General features: G+C 42.1%; 1 long non-coding RNA gene across 27 annotated transcripts in view; it reads right to left on the reverse strand.

The window, feature by feature from the left end:
- The window catches only part of LOC133246761 (uncharacterized), a 240,273-nt gene that overhangs the window by 54,954 nt on the left and 165,611 nt on the right, over positions 1 to 19,708 (reverse strand). The window contains exons 7-8 of one of the 27 annotated variants that reach the window (XR_009736157.1): positions 10,926 to 11,101; positions 8,730 to 8,849 (exon numbers count right to left, since the gene is read on the reverse strand). The exons of 25 other annotated variants lie outside the window; for them this stretch is intronic. This is a non-coding gene — a long non-coding RNA (uncharacterized LOC133246761). The remainder of the gene's footprint in view (positions 1 to 8,729; positions 8,850 to 10,925; positions 11,102 to 19,708) is intronic. One more of the 27 variants, XR_009736161.1, reaches the window with a different exon arrangement.

Below are 19,708 nucleotides of genomic sequence, written 5' to 3' on the forward strand. Positions count from 1 at the left end.
AAAATCATTTCATTGTCAGCTAAATAAAATGTAAAGTTTCTATACTTCAAAAAGTCATAAGCAAAATAAAAAATCAAAGAAGCTGGGAAAAATATTTGCCACAAATGTCACATACACATAAAAGACTAAATATATTACAGAACAATGCAAATGCATTATGGAACAATTACACCCCAGTAGAAAAGCTGGTAATGGATGTGAACAGAACATTTACAAAAGTAAATAATGGACTAATCAGGACATAAAGAAGGTAAACTTTACTGACAGCTAATAAAAATGCCACATGCCTGACAGAGTATTCATCAAATAGCTGTTGAGTAAATCAACCAAAAATAATGTAATGTTTTTTGCCTAAAGATTCAAAAATAGATAAAACTGTGTATAACTTGATATAAATTTTTCCAGAAAACAAACAGGCAAAGGATAACAAGAATCTTTAAGAGTTCAGCTCTTTGTGACTTAAGTTCACTGCAAGGAATCTATCCTGAGGAAATCACTGAAAATTTGTCCAAGACACATGTACAGGTTAACTATTGTCACAGCAAAGGAACTTCAAAAAACAAAAAAGCAACCTACTAAATGGGAGAAAATATTCGCAAATGATATGGACTGATAAGGGATTAATATTCAAAACATATAAACAGCTCATACAACTCAACATCAAAAAGACAACTTGATTAAAAAAATGGGTAGAAGACCTGAATATACATTTTTCCCAAAGAAGACTTACAGATGGCCAGCAGGTACATAAAAGATGCTCAGCATCATTAATTACTAGAGACAAAGAAATCAAAACAACAATGAGATATAACTTCACATCTGTCAGAGTAGCTATCATCAAAAAGTCTACAAATAGCAAATCTGGGGAAGGATGTGGAGAAAAGGGAAGCCTTGTACACAGCTGGGATGTAAACTGGTGCAACTACCATGGAAAACAGTATGGAGGCATCTCAGAAACACTAAGAACAGAACCACCGTATGATCGAGCAATTGCACTCCTGGGTATATATCCAAAACAATAAAAAATAAGAACACTAATTCAAGAAGATGTATGTACTCCAATGTTCATAGAGCACTATACACAAAAGCCAAGATGTGAAAGCAACCCAAGTGTCTATCAACAGATGAATGGATAAAGAAGATGTTTGGGGTATGTGTGTGTACACACACACACACACACACACACCCATATATACACATACATATATTCAATGGAATATTACTCAGCCATAAAAAAGAATGGAATTCTAACATTTGCAACAGCATGGGTGAACCCAGAGAGTATTATCTTAGTGAGATAAGTCAGAGCAAGACAAATACTGTATATTATCATTTATATGTGGAATCTAAAACAATAAAATAAATGAATATGTATAGCAAAAGAGAAAGACTCACGATACAGAAAATAAACCAGCGGGTACTGGTGAGGAGAGGGAAGGTGGGGAGGGGCAAGATAGCTGTATAGGATTAAGAGACACAAACTACCTTTCATAAAATAGAGAAGTAACAAGGATACATTATACAGCACAGCGTGATACAAAATATCGCCATTATTTTGTAGTAACTTTAAGAGAAGTATAATCTATAAACATTTTGAATCACTATGTTGTACACCTGAAACCAATAAAATATTGTAAACTATATTATTATAAATCAATTATTAAAAAACTTTTCAGGAAGATTCTAGTCAAGATATAATTAAAAGTTTATACTTAGAAAAGGATAATTATTGTAATGTTAAGATGGCTTTTAAAAAACTGGAAGCAAACTGAATACACCCAAATTAGAGAACAATGCACCATTAAAAATGTTTTTAAAGCATTTTAAAGCACATGGAGAGGATGTGCATTTAACGTGGGATATAAAAATGCCTGTATATAAAAATCATCTGTACGACGATGCTGCTCTTGCAACTCTGTGTGCGCGCGCACATACGTGTGCATGTTCTGGAAAATACTGCAAGGAAATAAAAATATGCAAATATTAAAAGCACTTTGGGTGATGGAATCAGAAGAAAATTAGTATTTCTTCTCTATTTTATTCTACAGTTTAAAAGAAGTTTCAGGGAAAACTTTTAAATACTGTATAAACAATTTAAAAGACTGATCTACTACTTGAGAAACAAGTCTTCACACAAGTCAAGACCACCACCGACTTCAGGCTGTTGCTGCTAACCCACATTTCAAGGTCCAACCCCATAGAAACCACCTTTGTGCTTGCTCGGCTCTTACGCCTCCGCCTGTTCTGTCCATGTGACTGTCACACGTCCAAATGTCGCTGTGTCTTCCCCTCCAACCTGTTTTTCCTCTCGGATTTCATTCTGTGGTGAACGATACCACTTAATAACCTAAGCCACTAACCTGACTTCACCTTTCCCCTTTTTTCACCTCGCGGATCTCTCTGGAATCCGCTGCCCTTGGCGTCATCATTACTTCACTGAACAACCAGAGGAGCTACCTTTCCATCTGGTCTCCTTGCCTCTTGCCCAACCCATCCCCCTGCCCCAACACACACTCACACACACACACACACTCCCTTCAGCACAGCCCCATGATGTGTCTTAAGTGCACACGTCTGGCCTCATCACCCTCCTAGATGGACACCTTCAGGCTAACACGGCACAGCGGGATAGATCCCTGTATCAATGGCTCTTCCTGCTTCATCTTCTCTTGCTCTTCCTTTCCCCACACCTTCCACTGTACATACTGCTCTGAGCCTCTCTTCTTCCTCTCTTCCTCTGCATCCACTCTTCCTCCTGCCCGAAGCCCTCACCATAATGCCTGCCTCCCTGGTCCAGCTCACTCCTTAAAGGCTGTCCTTTAAGGATCAATTCGGACGCCATTCCATCAGGAAGACTCACAGATGGTGGCTGAGTGTTTGAAGGTCCCGCACATACGCTATTTTTATGCAGCCAGAGCACTAAACCGTACGCTGTGAATCTGCTTTTGTAGCTAGACTGTGCGCACCTAGCAAAGTAGGTCCTCAGAGCTTGTAGAAGGAATTAATAAATGTTTCCACCACCTAAAACAGAATTCCCTAGTTTCATCTTGAAAGACAGCCCAACCAAAGATTTCATAACTTCCCTCAGCCACTTGTTTACTTTATCATCTTGGCAATCGAGATAGTCTTTCTTATCTATTAATCAACAAAGAAGTATATTTATTATACACCTTATGTCCTGACAACTCTGGTTTTATTTGAATCTATTGATTCTTGCCGAAGCTCTCATGTAAGTGTTACACATGTGCCTACACAGGACAGCCATCAAAGGATCACAATTCACTGAAAGCAAGCAGTGTGCCACAAAGATAAATCACACTGTTACTACTTAAAGACCTTTAGCAAGAAATCCCTTAGCCTGTTGGAGACTAAAACCTCCAGTTACTTTATCTTTTGCTAGAAGAGTATTTAACTTTCTGTTGCTTGCATATCAGAGCTCTCCACAACTACCCCAAATCTTTTTTCAAATGTGACTCAGGTTGCACACAAGAATGAGTCTGACTAATGCAAGCCTTATTTTCTTACCCTTTTATGTCATACTCCTTTTAAACACTCCAGAATCATGTCCATTTTTTCCCACGTCAGCCTTACAGTACTGACAAATTTAGTTGACGGGCAAGAAGGGCTACATCTTTCTTGTGGTATTTTGTGTGTACTCAGCTAAACTACCTTATATATACCCCAGCAAATACCTTCTGCTAATGTAGAATCATTTCTCCAATTTGTTTCAACTATTATTATTTGTATTTCTGGGGTTCAGATACTGGCAGTCCTACCTGGCTTGGTAACACACACAATGGAAATCAAAAAGGAAAGCAAAGAGGTTTCATTCCGTGTCAGGAACACTCTCCTCAACTGTTGAACGTTGAATCCTCAAGTCTCCACCGGAATTCACAACGTACTTGACGAATATCCAAGGTTAAACACTTAGGGATTCTGGAGGTTCTGATATTAATGATTCTCTTTATTTAATATCAGTCACATACTCTCTACTCTTCCTCCTTTTCTCGGACTTTGCACCCCCACATAGCGACCATGGAGAATGACTTCTTTTCAACTTAGATGCCTTGTATTTTAAGTCTCAGTGTTTGCTGGGGAATGGCAGTGCCACCGTGAGGTCTCACTCTTGGTGGAGTCCTTAACCTGGGGCCTGCAGACGAGCGCCACTGTGGCCGTAATAGTCTGGAGAATGTGGGCAAATGTGGGCGTGTAAGTGTGGTAAGAGGATTCATGGCTTCCATCACATTCTCAAAGGGGCCCAATACACCCTGGAAGGGTTAAGAACCCCATCTCTAAGGCATTCAGACATAAAGCAGTGAACAGAATAAACCGTGCCAGCATGGCTAAGTCAACTTTTTTCTCATCCATCTCCAAAAAGAATGAGAAACTCTCTAATAATTATATAATAAACCACCGCTCCTCGAGGGTGTGATCTGGTGGATCCATCATATATGAGATTATACAGAGGCCAAAATCTAACTAACACTTCAAATATCAATCACTTCAAACACCTCAGTTTCTACTTTTATCCAAGTTCAGCATATTTTCGTTGTCCTCTTGAAACCTTTAGCTGATTTGACAATGCTGCTTTAAAACCAAAACGCCATGAATCAAGTTTCTCTGCACATATATTATGTTACTAGTCAAAAATTTATGCTTTAACTATTAGCAATTATATTATTTTTGCTGGAATATACTATTACCTTCCATTCCTGTGTTTTAAATAAATTACCCCCCAAAATCACTTAATACAAATATGTCAAAATCAAAACTGCCTCCATGTCAACAAGCTGCAAAAATCTATTCTATGCAAATAAATCCCAACTCTTCACTTTCATTGTTGTCTACAGGTTATGCTGTCTTTTATACTATCACTGCACCCAGTGTATTTTCTACAGGTCAATATAAACTATAGTGTAAATGTGCCAAGAAAGAATGCTGTTTAAACTGTGTCCTTGGATAAAATGCTCTTTAGAAACGGAGAAGCAAAAACCCACAAAAATCAGAAACTGCTGCCATCAGTACTCACCACTGAAAGGCCACACAAGGGATCCCCAGGAACAGGCTGGACTTGTCTGGAGGCAAGGGACTGAATTCCATTAGGAGAGCAGGCAAGTAGAAACAGCAAGTGCCAACACTACCTTTCTCCAGCTCATCTCATTTGCAGACACACAGATTTTGGAATCCTCCAGGACTAACAATGAAAACCACACTAGGTTGTTTTCTCCAATTCCTATGAAATGAGTCAGGAGGTCAAACAACTTCTCCACTCGGGAGAGACAACAATTTCTGAAGCTGCACTCACTGTTTCCAGTAACTGGATTCCTTCTCTTTCCCCTCTAGATAAAAGTACTGCCAATCATCTGTGGAGAGCCCACTGGGTTCTGAATGAGACACATCACAGATACTGCCAGAAGGGTTAGTATCCTTCATGGGGTAGTTTCCCCTTGCAGATAGTCAGGAAGACAAAAATCCAGTTAGGAGTAACACGTGGATGAAGTTTCTTCAGTTAAAAAGAGTTGGCAAAACTTTTTCTTTGTTGAAACCATATAGTCATTTCCTTCACACAAGAAGATGGGAGTGATAGTTAAAATAAATACAGATGGGCAGTAACTGCAGTAACTGGGCTTTTTAAACTTTTAAAAGCCCCTTACAAATGGCTTCCGTCAGTAAAATAGCCTTTCTTCCTCAAAGGGACTAGTATATTCAAAAGATTCAACGATTATTCAATTAATCCATGTTCTGAAAACCTTTCACAGGCTTCTATGAGTCCTGCAGTTCCATCCACTAAATCATACAAAGCAGAAGTATTTAAGAGCTTGCTAGCAGTCCTCTGAATCCATGACTCAAAAGAGGATGAGCCCTGGGTTAGCAACAATCTTCAGAATCCACCACCTACTCACCACACGTAACATTTCTTGTAGTTAGCGACCTTCTTCACAGGAGATCAATCAGCTACTAGCAACGAATCCGTAATTCCAAGGACTCCTACAGTGTAGGCAAGTACTAATACTCGGGCGTGTGTCGCCACACGCAGGCACACAGACCTTCCGCGACAGCGCGTCAGGAGGAGACTGGAAGTACTTTTGCTTTCTGTATCGAGAGTACTTTCTTTCCTTTTAAAGAGGAGGTTTCGTTTTGATCTTGAGACATTCTCTCTGATAAAACCACCAACTGAAAACCTGCCATTATAAACGAGGGATTTCACAACATTCATTCCAAAAAAAAAACCGTGGCTATTCATTTCTGGAAGTGACTCACTGCAGAAGAATCACTGGCAGTGGAGGGAGCGTTAATTTTTAGAAGACAGCCCGCCCTCTGAGAAGTGAGCAGAAACCTCAGCGACGGCGGCAGCCACGTGCCTTGCAGACCCCCCATCACAGCTTCCTGAATCACCACCACCAAGATGACGCGCGATGACCAATTTCCTCTTGTAACTCCCTCAGTACACAAAAATCCTTCGGTCTGTACGCCCTGAATATTCCCCTGCTCCGGCGCAAAGGTTCAAAGAAATCTGAGCGATGGCAGCAACACTTCTCCACCTGTCAACGCTCAGCTGCCGGCGAGTAACCAGCATATGGATACTCACTTCCTGTGAGTATTTCTAAAAGAGCTTATGATATTTCCTTTGGAGAAAAAAAGAAAGTGGGGAGGAAAGCACGACAGGGAGGAGAAGTAACTCCAACAAGCCTGCGGAGCTAAGAGCAGGCAACGTGATCGCTGTTTACCAGCCACGCCTAATTTTAATTTGGTTTCTCAACCCCTGTGTAATTAAGACAGCCAAGAGAGAACAGCATCAGGAGAAAGAAAAAAAAAGACATTTCACAAATGCTTAGACCTTCCGTGCGCGTGACCAGAAAAGTAATTTTAAGATTCAAGTGAACCAATCTGAAGCTGTTTAGGGCATTAACCCTTCAAGGAAAAAAAGAGTTATTTTTTTGTTTGTCCCTAGATTTCAAATATGGAAACCATCTTCCCCACCCTGGGTGCTGAGAACACCAAAGGCTCAGCCTCCGGGTGCCATCCCCACGGTCTGTGAGGAGAGAGAACATTTTCAGATTTGTGATGGGGGCAGAAAAACACGTATCTTAACACCGTCACATGAATACTGACCACGTGATTTTTGCACCAAAGCACCCCTTGAAAACCAACCGTGAAGGGCTAAAATATGACCTTTTGTATTTCTCTTGTCTTTAACCAAACCTGATCACTTCAGAGAAGAGTTTCTTGACAACTGGGCAAACTAAGAAAAACTGCTTTTATCCCATCTTAAACGTCAGAGCTCGTTTTCTGACGGGACGAGTAGACATTTTGCTAAGAGATGAGCTTAAAAAAAAAAAGCCTGCCCTTTATTTTCAGGCTGTTAATGTGCTTCTATTTAGGTACGAATGGGGGGGCATGGGAGTGGAGGAGCTCATGAAGGCAGGAGGAGAAAAGCACAAGCTTCCACTTAATGGGGCTGAAGAAGAAAAATAAACAGATCTAATGTGTTCACGTTATCTGTTATACAGCACCACTAAGCCCTCAATTTCTAATGTAGCAACACTGACATTTCTACTCTAGCGTCTGTATTTCTCATTTTTTGAACACTCAAGATAAACACAAAGAATATATGTGCAAAATTTAATAAAACCATCTGTGTATTATATTCTTGAGGGAAATTTTCATGAATGTGAAATGTTTTTATACTTTTACCAAAACTGATGTTTTAAAAAGAAGAGTATGGAAACCATTTGCATGGTGTGAATATAACCTTCAAATTGAGGATGAGTTAAAAAAAACAGCATCAATAAACATCCTTAAGGATTTCATTAAAAACCAACTATACTACTGAACAGTCATCTCTCTGCCCTCACTCCCAAGACCTCATCATGAATTTGCTCGCTGTCAAGAGGCCCTCTCTGTATGACGTCTAAAGATTAACCCTACATGGAGGGCAGTTTTAAATATCTACAATTTAAAAAACCTTATTGATACTGAGCTTGGTGAATGATTAGAGGCCAGACAACTACCCGAATGTTAGATCAGCTAATTTCCCCTCCCACTGTGTCACGCACATACACATGCTCGAAGTTCTCCAAGGTTCTGAGCAGTGTGTTCCTGCTTCAGACCGTGCTGTATATGAGAGTTCCTCTGAAGTCCTGGGTGACCCATGCAGAGGTTTCAAAAAGAGAAAGGAAAACAGAGCGAAACAGAATAAAGATGACAAAAAATACATGCTGGGGGGCCAGCAGGGAGAATATGAACTGAACAGGTGTGTGGCTGCTAAGGAGAAGGCACTGCCCCCTGGGAACTCCTTTGAATGGGGAAGGTGGCGGGGACTGTTTCTAAGGTGGGCATTTAGAATGTGATTAAGCTATAGAGACTGTCCGGGTCCTGTTCGGATTCACTGTGCTGTAGACATCCCACAAGCCCAAGTTGAAAGAATCAGTGTTTGCTCTCCAGACCTCTGGGACCACTATCACCCAGCCCCCACCTCCCCAAACAAAACAAAACCGTGTCACAAATCCTCATGGTTAACATTTACTCAGTGCTTCCTTTTAAACAATGGCAAGGGGTGCACCCTTTAGTGATCCTTTTATAGAAAGGAGGGGGTGTGGCCCCACACAGAAGGGCACTTGACCCAACACGGGAGGTTGAGAGGCCTGGCATTCGAGTTTCACCTCTTCCCCGGGTGACACTTCTCTCTGGTCCAGGTCACCCAACCCTCTTTCAGCCAGTTTACTCACCTGTGGTTGACAGCCGCCTGACCCCAGGACTGGTTTAGGCACCACCTACGGGGTCGCACAGAGAGCAGCAGCAGCAGCAAGGGCGTACACAGATCTGTTCGTTTGATCCTCGCAGCAGCCCTGCAAGTTCAGTTCTCTGGTTATTCCCATCCTATAGATGAGGATGCAGCTAGCCTGGTGGCTCCCAGCAAATGCAAGACTCAGGTTCAATCCCTGGGTCGGGAGGATTTCCTGGAGGAGGAAATGGCAACCCACTCCAGTATTCTTGCCTGGGAAACCCCATGGACAGAAGAGCCCGGCGGGCTACAGTCCAGGGGGTCACAGCAGAGTTGGACACGACTGAATGACTGACCACGCCTCCACAGATAAGCACACTGAGGGACGTTTAAGGGCTTGCCTAGGGTCACACAATCAGCAGGCAGTGGAGCCAGGGTTCAAAGCCAGGGAGCCGCACCTTGACTGCTCTGCTCTGAGCTTTCCAGAGGCCGCCCTTCGTGCCAGGCTGCCTGTGTGTTAGGTAAAACTGCCTTGGAGACCACTACTTGAGACAGATTTTCACTCATGCCACATGCAAATACATTCTCTGCAGAACTTAAAGAAAACTAGTGACAACTAAGTACCGGTAACTTTAACACATTAGCTTGTTGTCTGATAACAGCTTCGTGTAATTTGCAAACTACTTCTTTGCAAAATTTGTGATACTGAGTTTTGGAGGCAGAAGGGATCTAGAGACCAGGTTTTCAATCAGAGTGGTGGAGGGAAGCTCCCAGCCCAGAGGGAAGGCTTGCCCTCCATCACTGGCCGCCCGGAACTGGGGAGCGCTTCTTGGGAGTTTTGACCTGTCAGGCATCCACTCACTCCTGTGATGCATGCATGTGTAACATCAGTCCTCAGAAATGTATCAGTTAAACATTTTCTTCTCACTACAAGCTCCTCAGGCTTTAAAAAGAGAGGAGAAAGATGAAGGAAAAAAAAAAATCTTTTTCCAGGTCAGGGAAACAGAAGCCACCATTAAAGTTCTTCTACAGTGAACCTTGGAAATGGCAACCCACTCCAGTGTTCTTGCCTGGAGAATCCCATGGACAGAGAAGCCTGGTAGGCTGCAGTCCATGGGGTTGCACAGAGTCGGACACGACTGGCAGCTCAGCTGGTAATGAATATGCCTGCAATGCAGGAGACGCCAGTTCTATTCCTGGGTCGGGAAGATCCCCTGAAGGGGTGGGTTTCCCTGGTGGCTTAAATGGTAAAGAATCCACCTGCAATATAGGAGACCTGGGTTTGATGCCGGGGTTGGGAGGATCTCCTGGAGGAGGGCATTGCAACCCTCTCCAGTATTCTTGCCTAGAGAATCCTCATGGACAGAGGAGCCTGGCGTGCTACTGTCCATGGGGTCACAAAGGGTCGGACACGACTGAGCGATAAGCACAGCACACAGTGAACCTAACTGAAGGCCTACCCATTCCCTTCTTTTCTCTGTAAATCTGCTGATGTGCAGACTTGATCTTAAAACAAACTATCTTTCCCATGTGCTTATGGAACATGGAAACCAGAGGAACTGGGAGCTGGGGACCTCCTTGTCTTCATTTACGCTTCAAAGAAAAAGTAACTTCCTATTTAGGGATTCAAACTTTTTGGGCTATTTATTCTGTAAAATTTGGTCTTATTATTCTCTTTTGGAAAATTTTTTTTAATGATTCCATGTCATACTGGGACACATCAAAATACCCAAAAATGCCTCATCCTAAAACAAAGACATTTGTTGACAAGAAAAGTTAAGAGGAGGAAGAAATAAAACCATGTTCTAGTTTTATTTCCACTTAAAAGAGCAAAGATTCTGGGAAATTTATGTATGTTAAATTTATAAGTGAGCCCTTTTCCCCCCCAAGATTTATTTGGCGTGAAAAGTTACTTCCTGTACTGTAATCATAAAATAAAATGTTATTTACTCCTGTCATAACCATTCACACACTTCCTGTCATAAAAACTTGAACTTGGCTGGAATGTTAAATAAAACATGCAAAAAACTACAGGTAGGAAGCGACTATATAAATACCTATTATCAGTGCATATTCCGATTTAAGAAAAGAATCACCTCTTCTTGGAAAAACTAGTATTATGCTTTATCATCTTGGGTGACTAAATCCCACTTATGGCCCACAGAAGGAACTTAAAGGGTAAAAAGCTTGCTCTATTTACCGAGTTCAGTCAACAGTTTTCTGGCGGCTTTAGGATGCCTCCCAGGGGCGCTCTGTGTGTACCGGACTGCCGCGTTCTGGAGGGGTTCATGGCCCAGAATCAGAGTCGAGGAGTCAGAACGCACACAGGGTCGGTGTGACCGCTGTTACAGGCACGTGCGTGTTCTTCTTCAACGCCTGCACGTTTCCAAAAGAAAACAAGCTTCTAAATCCTAGGCTTCCGTGTGTCTAGTGGGAAAAGCCGAGCCAGTGTACACATACAACGCTAGAAGAAAGTGTGTATGAACAGATTTGTTTACAAAACAGGGCCCAGCAAAGCCTGTCTCTCAGCGCCACAGCAGGATCCATCGAGCAAAACAAACAGGCAGACACGGAAGAACCTACAGGACTAGCTCTTCTTTCTGATGAAGGTATGACAGCTGGTGAATTATAACTGGGCAGTAAGTTACAATGTGGCTTAGTCTTGAACTGGGAATATGTCACAAAATCCACTTTCACACACATGCACGCACACACGCATACACAGAGGTGCATATAAGTCTATATAGCACAATGGCTTCAATGCTCCTGCGGCATTAGAGTCTCTAATTTATTTCTTCACACAGGCATCTTCTCCTACCTTCAATTCTATATGTTTCTATCTGGAAAGGGTGGTTTGTCCCTCTAAACTCATCAGGAAACAACAAAACCAAATGAGTTCTATTTATTTTAGCCTAATTAACTGTATGGCCATCTGACCAGGCTGGAAAGCCTGTACCCGACTCCCTTCTTCAGGGACCAATAGGTTGCCAAGTCTAGTCGGCACCTGTTCCCTGTTAACTACTGTTTCTGTCCTCTCCCTCCCACGCTTGCTTCTAATAAATATGCCGGACCCTTATCACTTTGTTACAGTGTGACAACCTTTTTGATTGGTTTACTTGCCAACGAGCAGCTTTGTGGCAGTGAAACACAGACAAGAGTGGGAAGATCGGCTTCTGGGTTTGACTCTGCCAGATGCAGACCACGTGGTCCTGAGAATGTTATGCAGTCTCCTTGGGACTTGGTTTTCTCATTTACAGCAAGAAGAAAATGTCAGTCAAATTATATGCTCTGATGTGGGATATACACAGTCCCCACATATGATCTTCTGAAACTCAGTTTCCTCAGGGAAATGCACACCTTCAAAACTTTCAGTGACTTTGCTGAAGTTTAACTTCTTCAGCCTGAACTGAGGGTGAAAGTCTCATAAAATGAACGGCACTGCACAGATGCAATAGTGACTCTAACAGGGGTCATTTCTTGAGGTGCGTGCACGATGCATTATCCAGGAATTTTATGTACGTGGCGCTAATCCCCACGACCACTCCACAAGGTGGTTTTATGACTACATTATACACCAAGAATCTGAAGTTCTGTGGACAACTTGCCCAAGGTTATAAAATCTATTAAGTGTCAGAAACGGCATACAAAATCTGACTGTGGTTAATTATAAAGCCCACTAAATCATCCTGAGTGCTTTAAATGTACCATAAGATGAGAGGGGGGTGTTCCTAACTACTTGAATGATCATTCTCTGAGTCCCTGTAGATCCCAGGCTGCATAAGAAAGCACCAATCATCCGAATATAAAGAACAATGATGGCACGTCCCTGGCGGTCCAGTGGTTGGGACTCTGAGCTTCCAATGCAGGGGGCGCGGGTTCAATCCCCAGTCAGTGTACTAGGACCCTACATACTGTGCAATGTGGTCAAAATAAATAAAAATAAAATTAATATAAAAAAAACAATGACAAAATGATAACTTAGTATTTAGTCCTCATTAACATCAGCATCCATTATGCTCACTTTCTTGATGGGTCAGTTCAGTTCAGTTGCTCAGTCGTGTCTGACTCTTTGCAACCCCATGGACTGCAGCATGCCAGGCCTCCCTGTCCATCACCAACTCCCGGAGTTTACCCAAACTCATGTCCATTAAGTCAGTGATGCCATCCAGCCATCTCACATTCTCTGTCTGACTGGTCAGTACCACAGAATAAAAATGCAAATACAATGAAGTTCACTTGTAACATGAAACTATACAGTTTCAACCAAAGCTGATAAAAGTGACCCAGGGAAACCTGTGAGTCACACACAGTCACTGAGAAATAAGGATCAAAGGGAGTTTCAACAATTAACAACCGAGGAAGCAAAAGTCAAGAGAGATGACTGCACAGGGGGTAGGTTCTTCAAGAGAATGGTTTGTATATCAAAAGATTAAGAGAGGTCCTGTGGGAAATTAATGCTTATTAACAAAAATCACCCTCTTTATGGTTCTGCCACAGAAGTGACCAATCTTTGGTCTAAGAAAGAGCATATTGTTGCATCATAGCCCAAATTTCTGTTATATAATGTAAAACAAACTGAGATTCAACTTTAAAACATTTTTTCAGGACTTAATTCCACTAAAATCTTTTAAAAACTTTTTACTGTTTAGTTAATTCTCTAAAAGTAAGTTTTCTGGTAGCAGTTATCTTCAGATGATAAGACTTCTTGAAATGGTAGTAACAGAAAAAAGGAAGAATAAAAGGATTACTGATATGCAAATAGTAGTGAACAAAAGATTACTAATTCTCCAGCCCACAAGTGGAAAGTAATGTCTTAGGTTTCCTCTCTCATTTCAAGATTCTTGGGCTTACCTGGCCCAGAACACCCATAAAGAAGATTCGCTCATCAGCTACATGCCCTAGTCCCACCACTGTGTCTGTGGTGGCCTATATACGACATTCACATGGCATTAGCTAGCCTTTAGGCAGGTCTGTCCAGGCAAAGCTAGACTCTAGTCTAGTACTAGTGAGCTCTGTGTAAATCCTAACTTTACAAGAGTCACTGCACCTACTCTATGGTGGGTTAGTCACTATGTTGGGTCCGACTCTTGTGACCCCACGCACTGTAGCCTGCCAGGCTCCTCTGTTCATGGGACTTCCCGGGCAAGAATACTGGAGTGGGTTGCCATTTCCTTCTGCAGGAAGTTCAGTTCAGTTCAGTCGCTCAGTCGTGTCGGACTCTTTGCGACCCATGAATCACAACACGCCAGGCCTCCCTGTCCATCACCAACTCCTGGAGTCTACCCAAACCCATGTCCATCAAGTCGGTGATGCCATCCAGCCATCTCATCCTCTGTCATCTCCTTCTCCTCCTTCCCTCAATCTTTCCCATCATCACGCTCTTTTCAAATGAGTCAGCTCTTCACATCAGGTGGCCGAAGTTTTGGAGTTTCAGCTTGAACATTAGTCCTTCCAATGAACAACCGGGACTGATTTCCTTTAGGATGGACTGGTTGGATCTCCTTGCAGTCCAAGGGACTCTCAAGAGTCTTCTCCAACACCACAGTTCAAAAGCATCAATTCTTCGGCGCTCAGCTTTCTTTATAGTCCAACTCTCACATACATACATGACCACTGGAAAAAGCATAGCCTTGACTAGACGGATCTTTGTTGACAAAGTAATGTCTCTGTTTTTGAATATGCTGTCTAGGCTGGTCGTAACTTTCCTTCCAAGGAGTAAGCATCTTTTAATTTCATGGCTACAATCACCCTCTGCAGCAATCTTGGAGCCCAGAAAAATAAAGTCAGCCACTGTTTCTACTGTTTCCCCATCCATTTGCCATGAAATGAAGGAACTGGATGCCATGATCTTCGTTTTCTGAATGTTGAGCTTTAAGCCAACTTGTTCACTCTCTTCTTTCACTTTCATCAAGAGGCTCTTTAGTTCTTCTTCACTTTCTGCCATAAGGGTGGTGTCATCTGCATAGCTGAGGTTATTGATATTTCTCCTGGCAATCTTGATTCCAGCTTGTGCTTCCTCCAGCCCAGCATTTCTCTCGATGTACTCTGCATATAAGTTAAATAAGCAGGGTGCCAATATACAGCCCTGACGTACTCCTTTTCTTATTTAGAACCAGTCTGTTGTTCCGTGTCCAGTTCTAACTGTGGTTTCCTGACCTGCATACAGGTTTCTCAAGAGGCAGGTCAGGTGGTCTGGTATTCCCATCTCTTTCAGGAAGTTACCAGGAAGTTAATCCAGCTACTTACCTACCTATCTCTACCTTTTTCCCCAGAAGAGTTTATAATCTGGAAGAATTTTGCCTTATAATAATTCAATTAAAAAGGGCTTCAGACTTCCCTGGTGGTCCAGTGGCTAAGAATCCGCCTGCTAATGTAGAGGACACATGTTCAATCCCTGGTCCGGGAAGATTCCACATGCTGCTGGGCAGCTAAGCCCACGAGCCACAACTACTGAGCCAGAAAGAAAGTGCCGCTCAGCGCAAGTGCAGAAGCACATGTGCAGCGACAAAGACCCAGCATAACCAGAAATAAATACATGATTAATTAATTTTTTAAATTTAAAAGATATTTTAAAGAAAGGCCTGAACGGTACATCAAGATCCCTCCTGATATGCGTATATACACCTGTGTACAAAATTAAACAGTTTTGGTTTCTACCAATATCCTTCAATCAAAGGTTCAGAGAAAACCTGTTTTGAAAAGATTTAATGGGATTTGTAACATAAAACCTCAAAAGCATATTACTGACTTAACCAAGACAACACTGGAATACAAAATGTGGTTGCTGTGCTTTTTCTAGTGACTATCATGTCGACTTCCAAGAATTTAATAAAATACTGTTGTCTCCTATGCCAGAGAAACCCAAGAAGGGACACCCTCGGGAGACTGAGTCTTACTGCGGTGAATTCAGAGGCATGTGGTAAGTGATGAGAACATTATTAGTGCACTTGTGGCCTTGCAAGATGCTTGCTTGCTGTAGGGATCTTGGCTTGTTACTTGAGACAGTGGTTTGGTGATGCTCCGAAACAGCTCCTTCTCTCTGAAAAGCAAGAGGTGTTACTCTTCCTAAGGAAAAACCCAGAGCTGGTGATCTAAACCTTAGCGATTCTTTTTCATATACGTGCGGAGGCCATACAAGCTCAATAATGCACCATGAGAAATTAATATGTTAAGTAAATACAAGAGGCTTTGTAGAATTCAGCAATCTGAAACTGGGGAATGGGGTGAACTGAAGTAGGATGGGAAGAACTGGTGGCAGTTCAGTGGTTTTGAACTTCTGACTGTGATCCCAAAAGATTTTCAACACTGCCCTAGTTTTCCAGAAAGGGTTTTGCAGCACTGACCCCAAAGGCAGCAAAATGTCATTGTCATAGTGTATATTAATGAAGGCCATTGTTAATGATATGCTCTCTTTTAAGACTAAACAGAAACTGAATATGCAAGTGGATAATGCAGAGCCATGCTGCAGTTCCACTTAAGTCCTCAGAAGCAGTGAAGCCTGTACTTCAGAAGCTTGGGGTGGAATGCTTGTTTTGGAGAGCATTCAACGGACAGCATTTTGGTTTCCTCCATTTAACCAGGTCACCCAGGCATGGAATGCACAGCTTTGCCAGACAGAGCGTTGTGGATGCCTGAGAAACAACGGCCCTGTCCGGGCTACTGATGCGGAGAGAGGCCATGGTTTCCTTTTTCTCTGCTTTGAATGGCAGCCTTGACGTCACAACAGCTAGGAACCGCTGGAGGGACAAATAACAAGGCTCAAGCCAAGAGTGCCCTGCTCTGTTGCAGGACCATTTTCATCTCATTCTCTCATTAGAAGCCTCTGGGCTGATAAAACAGATCTTTGACCATATTAATCGTCACCTTTAAGAAACCTGGAGATAAAGAACAGTTCTTGCATTAAGCTGATTTCTAACCAAATAGACTCCCCAGGGAATGCCTGGAGTGATGCTGCTCAAGGCTGAGACATCTGCATTTTCCCCAAGGAGCTGAACTTCCTGTATTTCAAAATGAACCTTTTCAAAACAGGGCTGCGACAAACATTCTGAGACAGGCAAGGAGGACAGGAGAGCTGGCAGTTTTTGCAAGAGACTTACATTCCAGGATAAAAACATCCTTTAGGGATTTTATAATTTAAGTTCAAGCAATTAAACATGCGCATTTAGCACCCAACTGCAGGTGTCTGAACAAATGGATGAAAACTGTTCAGCTGCTGGCGGGCTTAACTCACCATTATATAAAATGAGTTGTCTGTCTAAGTCATCATAGCAGTTTGAAAAGCATGATCTTTCACGTTTCAATCTTACTTCAAAATTATAAATTATATTTAGCTAAGTGAGTGTCAGATCATTTCTTTTCATTATAAATGCAACGGTAACTATAGACCTATACTGGGCAGTCGGAAGGCAGATCTGAAAGTATTGTGTCTCTACTTTCATGGAATAGAGAACAGCTTTCTGTTACCCCAAGTCTGCCCAAGTCCAGCCCTCTGCCTTAGGGCCAATAACAACGTTCACCAAACTCCGACCCTAGCCTGAGCCCACGGTGCTTGGTCCTCTGGGACAGCCGAAGCTGGAAAGCCAGGGGCTGATCTCTGAGGTGCGGGTGTGTCACAGCAGCACAGCAACGCAGAGGGCCATGGAAACATCTGCTCCTCTGACGTCTGTGCTTGCAGTTCAGCAGACTGAATGCCTAACGGCAACCCACTCCAGTATTCTTGCCTGGAGAGTTCCATAGACAGAGGAGCCTAGCGCGTACAGTCCATGGAGTCACAAAACAGTCAAACACGACTGAGCATCTGAGTACTGAGCTACGTGGCTCCTTTTAGAAGCTTCTTCTTTCCTTAATTTGATGAGCACTCCCAAAGCATAACCTCCCTGTGGTCGCCGTGTCCATCTCACTTCAAGAGAATAACCTGCTATGAAGATTTACTCACTTTCAAAGATAAAAGAGGGTAGCATTTTTATCCAAAACTCTCATTTAAGAACCCCCCTGGGGCAGAACACAGCCCTTTTGCCTGCAGGCTGCCTTGAACATCTCTGATTCTCTGCAGGTATCTGAGGCCTGTTTGGAATTTGGTCTTTGGATTCTAGTGATCTTACCTCGGTAGAGAACAAACTCTGTGCCTTGTTCCTGTTGTTTTAAAAAGAAAAAACAAAACAAAACTCCAAGTATTTTCAGTGATTAAACAGCGGAAAATATACAGCAAAAATTACTTCTTGACTACATTTTCTTTCAAATGATGATTAGGCTCAAGAGGTGAAACTTATTTTAGCCCTACCCTTGTTTTTTTTTTTTTTTATAAAAAGCTTTTTATAGTTTAAGAATTATAATTAAATTTCCTCTGATTTATTAAACTTAGGTTTTCAAAAAGAGAATGATGGGATTTCTTAAACTATTAAGTTTCAAAAACGAAGACTACTTATTTTTATTCTAATATAAGAGATGAGAGACTGAGAGGGAAAATTTTTTCCATCTGTATTTTGATTAGAATTTTTTAATGTTCAAATTTCTGGTAATAAACCACAGTAAACAACCAGTCATTCATTAAGAGGCAACTATTGAAATGGCGATATTTAGAGGAGAAAAAATAAAACATGATGTGATTAAAACCCCACGCACGTCTTCACTTCAAGGCAAACGCTGTGCCCATCTGGGTATTAAGAAAGTGCCAAATATCACTGGGATCTAGATTTAACTCATGTCATAAAGAAGCACTGTGTTTCATTTGTTTACAAAGGACCTGGAACCTCATGGAAATGATAGTGGTGATATGGACCTGAAGAGAACTCAACAGTAAAACGAGGTACTGATTTATAAATTATTTAAATACGGAATCAGTCACAACATGAACTTTCAATGATCTACTGCTCCACTCTTAAGGATAAGAGGTAATATTAAAGAATGTTAACTTTCGGCTGTAATAGGTCTCTGCTCTAATTTTCTCCTCTGGAAATCTTTAAGGGTTAGTCAGTTTAAAAATCCTGGCTACTTTTAAGTCAGAAGGGCCAAAGAAGAGGAGACACAGTTTGTCCTGAATGGACTCAAAGACCGTCCTAAGGAGTTAAGCCCTGGATGTGTTCCCTGAACTGAAGGTGCTGTCTCTGCTTGCTTTATGGTGAGGTTTGGGAAGGACTGAGCTCCAGAGCCCTCTCTCCAGGTGGCGGGAAGTAGGAAGTGCCCTGAGCCAGCCACTTCCAGCACACGTTCCAGGTATGCACATTCAGAAATGAAACTCAAGCTGGCCACCCTGCCAGCCAGGATGCCCACCCTCAGCAGGGATGGGGGTTTTCCTTCCACACTTTTGTGCCCACTGAGTCTCACGTGAACAGAAGACCTGATCCCTGATTTCAGTGTAAGAACAATGATGGGAATTTTCCGTGAATTTTCTTTAGGAACCGATGGCTACCATAAATCCCACGGAAATGAGCTTTCCCTTTACAAATTCCTTTGAAAACAGCAGACAAAGGCATATCCTTGCGCTAAACTCATTTGTAAATAAGTTTTTCCTGTAAGTTTATTACAACACAACCAACAGTCATCATCCAATCCTATAATGCACATGTGAGACATTGGTTTTCACAAATGATCTTTTGTGATCGTTAGGAAAAACTAACTTTCTATCTATTCTTTACCTACATGAGAACAAACATCTCCAAGAGTGATTCTAAGGTAAGTAGCTTTATAAAATCAGTCTTTTTTTCCAAGAGTGATTCTAAGGTAAGTAGCTTTATAAAATCAGTCTTTTTTTTTTTTGGCCATGCCGCATAGCATGTGGGATCTTAGTTGCCTGACCAGGGATCAAACCTGTGCCCTCTGCAGTGAGTGGAAGAACAGAGTCTCAACCGCTGGACCACCAGGGAAGTCCCTAAGACCAGGCTTTATGCTTATAAACCTATCCTCCAATTGGCAACAACAGCTCTATCATTCCCCTTAGTTTCTACTATGTACACGGAGAGGCAAACACCGGCTTTATTGATACTC

Source organism: Bos javanicus, chromosome 4, assembly GCF_032452875.1.
Source record: "Bos javanicus breed banteng chromosome 4, ARS-OSU_banteng_1.0, whole genome shotgun sequence".
In the NCBI taxonomy this organism is placed as follows: Eukaryota; Metazoa; Chordata; class Mammalia; order Artiodactyla; family Bovidae; genus Bos; species Bos javanicus.